The sequence below is a fragment of the Ursus arctos genome, unplaced genomic scaffold, assembly GCF_023065955.2.
Source record: "Ursus arctos isolate Adak ecotype North America unplaced genomic scaffold, UrsArc2.0 scaffold_8, whole genome shotgun sequence".
Taxonomy (NCBI): Eukaryota; Metazoa; Chordata; class Mammalia; order Carnivora; family Ursidae; genus Ursus; species Ursus arctos.
Window position 1 is genome coordinate 32,339,727 of NW_026623100.1, and position 8,498 is coordinate 32,348,224.

Sequence of the window (8,498 nt, forward strand, 5' to 3'; positions counted from 1 at the left end):
ATGAACTGTATTATTGCAATTTTTTTTGTAAAAGTAGCAGTTTGGTATGAGTTGGCATGCATACAAGATTTACTAAGTGGGATAAGCTAATTATACTTTTTGTTGTGGATAAACAAATGCTTGTTGATAGCCTTTTTCTATCAAGAAACCAAGGAGCTAATTATTAATAACAATCATTGCACACTGAGTCTTAGCGTTTCTGACGGAAACAGTTTGGATTGTATAATAACGCCAAGCCCAGTTGTAGTAACGTTTGAGTGCAGTAATGAAATCTGAATCTAAAATAAAAACAAGATTATTTTTGTCATGCTGACTCCACTGCTTGAAAAATTTGTTTACTGCCCCCCCAAATTTTTAAGGATTAATGCAGTAAATAGGAAAATTAATTTTAGCTCCCTCAGACACATTCGTACTTGAAAATTTTAACCACAAAGTAAATTATTTGATAATAGTCCCTGATTTCTTTAAGCTGACTTAATGAACTCCTAATATCAGCAAATTTAAGGCCCGAGGGCACTAAACTAACTGTAGACTCAGATTGCATCCAACAGAATTACTCACCTAATATCAGTGAAATTATTCTTGCACATAATGGCAAACCTAAATACCGAGGTAAGTCTTTTACTAAGAATGTTACCTAGGATGAGCGGTAGCCGTTTATTAGGAAATTAACTATGTGATTTGAAGAGACCAGACTTCAAAATCTAATTTTTATAAATATGCTCTATGTTCTCATTGGATAAAACTGGTTATTAACCAATTTTCCAGAACAGCTGTACAGAATTTCTGCATGGCAGCCAGCTAAATGGTACAAAATAACATGTTTAAGCTGGAATAGCTTATAATTTTATTTAAATAAAATTGCTGCTATAAAAAGTGCTTCCCAAAGCTAAGGGAAATATACAAATATTTTAATTACGGCAAATTCTCCTTTTAAAAAAATCATCCTTTTAGGAGTGATTGCTTTGTAAACAAAGGATGGGTCAGAGGAGAGCGCCTTAAACTCAAGCCTGACTTTCAGGCCCATGTCACCCTATAAACCCGCCCTGAACAATTCTATTTTCTATTTGAAAAGAGAAACCAGCTGTGGGCTGGGTTTACTAGGTGACGTTGATTGACTGACTCACCTGCTGGAGCGCCGCGCGCATTCTCACCTTTTGTTTATTGGGCCTTGTTTCTAAACACGTGGATGCGCAGACCGAGCGAAGCTCGACCCTCAGCCGCCTCCGCGCGGCAGCGCCCTCCGCCCCACCCCGCCCCCACCCCATATATGGGATTGTTTAAATTTCAGATTTGGAGCCAGTGGCAATTCTTTGGCGACATAAATAGTCCTTATTAGTGAAATAATTCTCTTTTGGTCGCTGGTTACGAGCAGTTAACAACCATTTATTTACTTAAAAAATTAATAATAAACTTTATAAACTACCCATCCATTTGCCCCTCCTCCCCAGTACATGCCTGGGTGAGTAGGTTATTTTCAGCCTTTATTCTTGACGATGCTCTTGCCGGTTGGGGGAGGGAAAGAAAGGGGAGGAGACAGGGAGAGAGAGAGAGAGAGAGATGGGAAGGAGGGGGGAGAGGCAGGCACCGGGAGGAGGGGTAGGGCACAAGTAAAGAGAAATCAGGAAATATGGAGACTATGAAGATTCAAGATCATTAATGTCCAATGAATTAGAAAAAATAAAACAAACTGTGCTCTTTCCCAGTGTTCCCTGCTCCGCGTGGCGGTTTTGTGAGGGCCTTGCTCTCCTCAGATCCTTTCTCCCCTTGCCTGGACACCCCCACTCCCCCTTAATGCGATTTTAGCTTTTCCTCTTGTAAATTTCAGAGCCAGCTTGGAGGTTATTGAGGACACTTATCTGAAAGAAAGAAATAATAGAGGTGCTGAGGGTGTTTTTAATGTTTCTTAAAAGGCAAAAACAAAACGCCCTCTTCTAAACAAGGGCACACAATTGTACCTGCTTTTTATTTTTATGGGGGGGGGCTGGTTGAATGAGACTTTTTAGCATGATTTAAATATTTTTTTTAAATTAAAAATATTTTACCCTATCATATTTAATCAGCTGTAATTATAACACATTCAAAATGAATAATATGCCTTGACAGTATTTTTATTGTTATTGTTCATTGCATGATGTTCGACTGCTTTAGAAGCACAGGAAAGAGAAGTAAACGCGCTACAAATGGGGAATTACCCTCGTTTAGCATTAAAATTCATTTAGATAAAATTGCCACAAACATTTAAATGGGAAGATTAGTTCCCCCTCACGCCTTATTGCACTCGCTCAATGGTTCCGTTAAGAACATTTTACACGTTGGAAATTCCGTCTTCTCAGACGGCTTGCTGTTTCCTAGTTACCCACATTCAAAGCAAAGGCAGCAGCAAAGGCAGCCGCAGCAGCAGCAGCAGGAAAAAAAAAAAAGTTTTGGCAACTGGTCTGCAATTCATCCGCTGCTGGCCCCAGCCTCCCCTCCGCCCACAGCAGCCCGCCCCCCACCCATCACCTTTCCCCACCCCACCTCTTATCTCTGCATTAAGTAATTTGCTGAGTCCTGTCCTTCAGGAAACAAGTTGCTTAGTTGTATAGTATTTGAGTATAATGTTAAAATACAAAGAAGCCAGTTTGTCCCTCTCCCGGTCTCCCCTCTCTCTCTTCTGCTCTGAGTTGAGGGTTTAGTTTGAAAGTGCTGAGTTTCTTACATCCCCTCTCCTGAGGCCACAAGGCACGTTTTTTTGGCTTTCTTTTCTGCCAGGACATTTCCAGGAAATTCACCACTGTTTTTTGCGTGTATCAGAAACGTGTGAAAGAATTAGTTTGAAAAGTCTTTGCAACGTCTAGTTTCTCCCTCTCCTTTTCTTTTCTCTCTCCGCCCTCCCCCCGCCCCCCCGCTTTCCGCCCTCCCTCCTTCCTTCCTCCCTCTCCCCCTCCCTCCTTTCGCAGAGCCGCGGGAAAAGAAGAATGTCGGCTTCGACTGCCATCTTTTGGGGATTTGGAAAAACGACTCGGTAGGAAACGGAGGGAGGCGGAGGCGCGGGGGGTGGGGGGGAAACCCCCTTATTATCCTGTGTCGGAACTGGCTCCCTTAATCTGATGCTTAAATATTTGATGTGGAAAAATTACCCATAAAATTAGTTACTAACAATTTCAAATTGAAATCACTTATCGAATTATAAACGCATTAAAGCTGTATGGATGGTATTAGGAGTTCCTCGGGAGGCAGCGGGTGTCTTCTCACAGTGCGCCCGGCCGGCGAGTTTCGCCCCGGGGAGAGGCACCCCCGCGGAGCCCGGGGAGGCAGGCGCGGCGCTCGGGCGCCAGGTCCGGGACTGGGGGACCTAGCGCGCGGCCTGGCCGGGGCTGAGGCTCCGGCTCGCTGGGCTGGCGGGGGGCGGGGTGGAGGGAGGGGAAGGAGCCGCGGTGGGAGGCTCCGACCCGCGGGCAGAGGCGCCTACCAGGAAACTTCGTAGTCAGGTCGAAAGCTTCTGAAAAGGAAAAACGCAAGCCCTACCCGCCCCCTCCCGCCCGCGTCTCCCACGCGGCACGCAGATTTTGCGCTCGGGGTGGGTTGCTGTGTGCAGCGCCCCCCCACTTCCCGAAGTCGGCCGCCCAGGGCGGGAGGCGAGATGCCGGTGGCCCGCGGCTGGCCCAACCTCCGCGCGGGAGAGGAACTCCCGCGGGCCGCCGCGGCAGCTGCGAGGAGTCCAGACCAGGACGCCGCTGCCCCCTGCGTCCTACCGTGCACAGCGTCCTGGCCTGGACACTGTGCCTGAAAGGACAGGTCTATGCTTTGAGCCCAAGGCACATTGAGGGGCGGCTCCGGCATCTCCAGTAGCTTCCTATCTCTCCCCACCGCAAGAGGAAAGTCAAGTGTAAGGGGACTGCTGACTTTGTCTCAGGAGACAAGGCGGCCCCGGGTCTGCGCAGAAGGTTGTGGAAAGGCACCTCCTGGGGCACTCTGGGCCCCCTTCCCTCAGAACCGCTCGGGTGTGCTTTGTGGTGGACTAGAGGCTTCTTGATGGATTCTATTCCCGAGTCCCACCGCGGCGCGGGGAGCGCGACTCCGAGAGCTTGGGGGCTCGGAGGGCACTTGGAACCCGGGCAGCGCCCGCCAGGCGGGTCGCGAGTGCCAGGGTCGGGGGCCGCAGAAGGGGGATCGTGGGCAGCACCCCTACGCCTTAGGCGGGAGCTTCTCGGGAACGCTTTAAAGCCTTTGCAAACTTTCCCTTGCCTTTTAGGATCCCAGCAGGCCCTTGGCCCATGTGAACGCAGTAAAAACATGACTTGATTCAAGCTTCCAGATGGGCGGTTGGACGCCGGGTGGAGCGGCGTGGACTTGGTGGTGTGCCCCGCCTGGCCCGGCATTTCTCCCTCGTTTCATCCTCCTCTTCCGTGCCATCCCGCACCCCCTTGACTGTTAGGCGGTCCGTAGCACTCAGAGTGGCCAGGTGCGGTCTACACGACGTTGGGAATCCCAGAGCCAGGGAAAAGAGCAGTGAGGGAGAGAGAGCAGGGGATCGCCCCTTAAGGGAGACGGCTGATGACGGGGAGCGGGGGGGGGGGGGGTGGGTCACTTTTTGGCCCAATCTGCCCGCCAACGTGTCTGTAACATTCTCTCCCAAGGCGGAGCTGAAAGGAAAAACAAACAACATATTGAGCAATCAGTTCGCCAACATCTGAATTTTTAAGAGCTTATGCCCTAAAAACGGGTACCCGGGGGTCTTGGCAGGGAGATGAAGGACGTTTAGGGTCTCGGTTTTCGCGGGCCGCGCCCCGGGGTCGCCCCTCCGCGCGGTGCCCCCTGCCAGCCAGGCGCTCTCAGCCCACTGCGGGGAAAGCCAGGCGGTGAAGCCCTGGAGAAAAGGGATTTAGTTTTAAGCCAGTCTCCCATCGATCGGGTCGGTAATTCCTACCCCTGCCCACTCGCAGACACACTCACCTCTACCCTAAAGCATTAAGTTCATTACGCGAGCAATGATCTTAATCTCCAGGCGGAAAACGAGTCCCGGGACCTCGACGATTCGGGAAGCAGTGAATAAAGTCACCTGTTCACGCAGCCGCCTAGCCGGCTCCTGCGGGCGGGGGCCTCGAATGGCAAGGCGCGCTGCGCAGAGGTCCCTCGCTCGGCGCCCGGGCGTGCCTGGCAGGGGTCAGGAACCCTGTGTCTGCTTTCTTCGGGTTGGCGACCTTCTCGCAGGGTGGGATTGCGCCCGCTCGCTTTCCTCCTCCCCTCCCTTGTGCTTTTCATCTTGGGCCCCCCTCACACCTCTGCCCTCTCTTCCCCCTCTCTTCCCCCTCCCTCCCCCCAAAGTGGCGAGCTCCCCTTCTCCACGGGAGGTCCCCAGGCTCTCGCCTCCCACCCCACCACTGCTCCCCGCTGCCTCAGGTTTTCGAACTGCAGTCTGGGTAACCTGTCGCCTTTTCGCGCTCGCCCGCCCGCTTCACCCAACAACCTGGACATGGGTGGGTGGGGATCGCTCAGCGAGGCCCTCTTGAAGCCACTTGCTGAGGGTACCCTGGGGCTTTAAACAGCCAGATACCTCGATCTAGGGGGCTCCCTGCGCCCCTTGGTAATTCCATCTCAAACCCAGCAAAGCTGCAGAAACCCCTCGCAGACGCCTGATGCCCACCGAACCCCCCACCCTCCCCCCACAACCTTTGGCTTCGAGCAGCGTCTGGCACGGCGGGGAGATGGAGGCAAGCCACGCGCCCCGTCCTTACTGGCCGACCCACGAGGCGCCAGCTTGTTCTGGGGACTCAGTTTCCACTGGACAGCCGTGAAAGCGGGGAAAACATAATGCAATGGCTGTGTGAACCCACGTTCCTGCACCCCTTACCCCACCCCAGTCTAATTTTCAAGAGGTGCATTTTCAGGTAGTCCTAAACTGTGAACAGCGAGCTTTGTGTGTTATCTAATGGGGGTGGGGATGGAAGAGAAGGAGACTCCCACCACCCGCTCCAGTCTTTAATGTCTGAAATAACGAAATGCCTGTGTGGCAGCTGCTGCTGGAGCCAAAACTAACTCTTTGGAAGACGGAAAAGAGTGAAAGGCAAAGAAAGACTGTTCATTTTTTTTCCTTTGGTGCCGTTTGGGATGTCATCTGTTTCCTTGGCGACTGTGTTCAGCCCCCGGAGCCCCTGGGCTCCTGGATTGTTAGGGGGGAAAAGCATGCTATTTCTGCACCGTCATTTATCACTGTCACCGCATAATGATTCCCCTTGCAGCCCCTTATTGATGTTTGTAATTGCATTATCTCATAAAGGAGGATGATCAATGAAACCGAGCCGTGCATTCTGGGGTCAGAGGAAGCCAAAGTACTGTTTGTCCCCTTTAATACAACAAGTACTCATTATCTTTAGGTCTGAATTCAAAAACTGATCTGATCTGGGGCTGACCCTGTCGGACATCCCAACACTTTTTAAAACGCGGTTTGTGTAACCTTTTGCTTAAATGCTAAATCAAGTACCTGTCTTGCATTTCAACGAAACAAGATGCTAAAACTGAATGGGAAAAGCGTTTCTTCCTTTTTCTTCCTTTCTTTTTTTTTCCGGGAGGGGTGCGATCGTCTGTAGCCTCCCGCGATTTTACACTGCAACTGCTTAGTGATATAATGTAGAAAAAGCAGCACCCAACATCAAGGGACCCAAGTTATCCAAAGAATGAAAAAAATTGGGGATGAGTGGGTAAAAGGTATCTGGGAGCATTTAACAAGGTCGGTACTAAAAGATCAGAATAAAACCACATCCGGTTTAATTAATAAGAGCTATAAACTGAGATAATTCCCCATGATTCTGCCCTTGCTTCTCCCTTTTACAGAGTCATATCTCTTTGGTTTAGATAAATGACTTTTGTGCCTATTTGATTCTCACAACAACAATAACTAAATCAGTTGCACATTCTGTATCTAAAACCGTCTACAAACTCCAGCAAATAAAAAGAAGTTCATTTGTCTATTAAGGGAAGTATTTAGTTGAGCAGAAATGTCCCAGTAACATTGAGTGGAGCTCATGTAATCCCATGAAAATCAAGTCATCTTGTTGCATTGAAGTAAATGAAAAAATACAAAGGAGGAAAGGTCCAAGTGTAATTTTAAACTAAATGCATTATTGGACCGTCACAGTGAAAACGTGATTGTGTGGCTGGGAGGGAGTGGACATCAACTTAGCTCACATTTAACCTTAAGGTTTTAGACAGGAAACAAGTATCCCAGGTTTGGTTATCATTTTAATTTGTGGAAAGAGGAGAAATGGAGATAATTCTAGTTCATCACTTCAATAAATTAGGGTGAATAACTCCTTCAAACACAAAGTAAGCAAAGAGCTTATTTTAAACATTGCAAGGCGGTATTACCAAAGAGAAAAGTTCCCAATTTTCTGAAGATGAATTCTCCTTATGTTAATGACTACCCCCCCAAAAAAAAGAAGGAAAAGAAAAAAGAAAGAAGGAAAGACTGAGCCCATGTGTTTATTTAAAAAGTTCTAGAAGTAATTTTAAAATCAACAATATAAATCAACATTTAGAAAAAAAAGACTTAAATGAAAAGCCTTCACCATATGAGAAGATGAGTAATTAATAAAATAGGGTGTGTTCCTATAATTTGACTCCTTGACCTAAAACCTTAAATCGAATGATGACAATAACAAAAGGCTGAAATACTCCCATATGGAAAAATAACTTTAATGATAAAGCAAAGAGAAGTTTCAATTGTGTCAAACTATCACTTTTTCTCTAGAAGGCAGGTTCTTCTAAAAAGTATTTTCCAGGAATTCTGTCAAATCACTTTGAAGTAATATATGTTTTGTATTATTTAAATATTCTGGCACTTTCGTTCTTTGAAAGTGCTCAAAGTGAAATGGATATGCAGCCGTGCATATATTTAATATAAATGGTATCTTGTCGTTAACATAAAATATTAAAGGGAAAATAAAACTTTGGGCTTTGTCAGTTGATATAGAATTTTTTAGCATAATACTCTTTTTCAGAACACACACATGAAACCGCTTGATTTTAACCAATCAACACAAGTCTTTCTCTTATTTGGTTGGGGATCTGGCGTCGTGTACGTTTTCTATTTTTAATATTTAGTGTTATAGCCCACGGTTAAAATAATGAAAAATTAGTCTCGTTTCAGAAATTATTTATTTATGGAACGAACATGATTAAAACATAAACACACACACAAACTGCAGCTGCAACAGAAAAAAAACCTGATTTACGGTTATTAAATCTTTGATCGCCATGTTAATGTTTCTTTTTCTACCTTTCATTTGCATTTTAATCTATCGAATCTTTACAATTTTGCTGCCTCCTATTTCAATGATTGATTACAGATCTGAAATAAGAAAAACCAAGCCTAGCTTTTCTTTTTCCTTTCTTTTCTTCGCTTTCTTTTTTCTTTTTTTCTCTCCCCCTCCCTTCCCCCGGGTGGATTTCTGAAACTTTCTCTCAATGCTAATGTAGACAGGACAAATTAATTCTGCTCTTTTAAATGTCAAAGA

General features: G+C 46.9%; 1 protein-coding gene across 3 annotated transcripts in view; it reads left to right on the plus strand.

Annotated features, from left to right (window-relative positions):
* MEIS1 (Meis homeobox 1) overlaps position 1 on the plus strand; it is a 133,206-nt gene extending 133,205 nt beyond the window's left edge. For all 3 annotated transcript variants that reach the window (XM_026484432.4, XM_044377625.3, XM_048222589.2), the window contains exon 12: position 1. This exon is cut by the window's left edge. The gene's annotated coding sequence lies outside the window, so the exon portion shown is untranslated.
* The last annotated feature ends 8,497 nt before the right edge of the window (positions 2-8,498 follow it).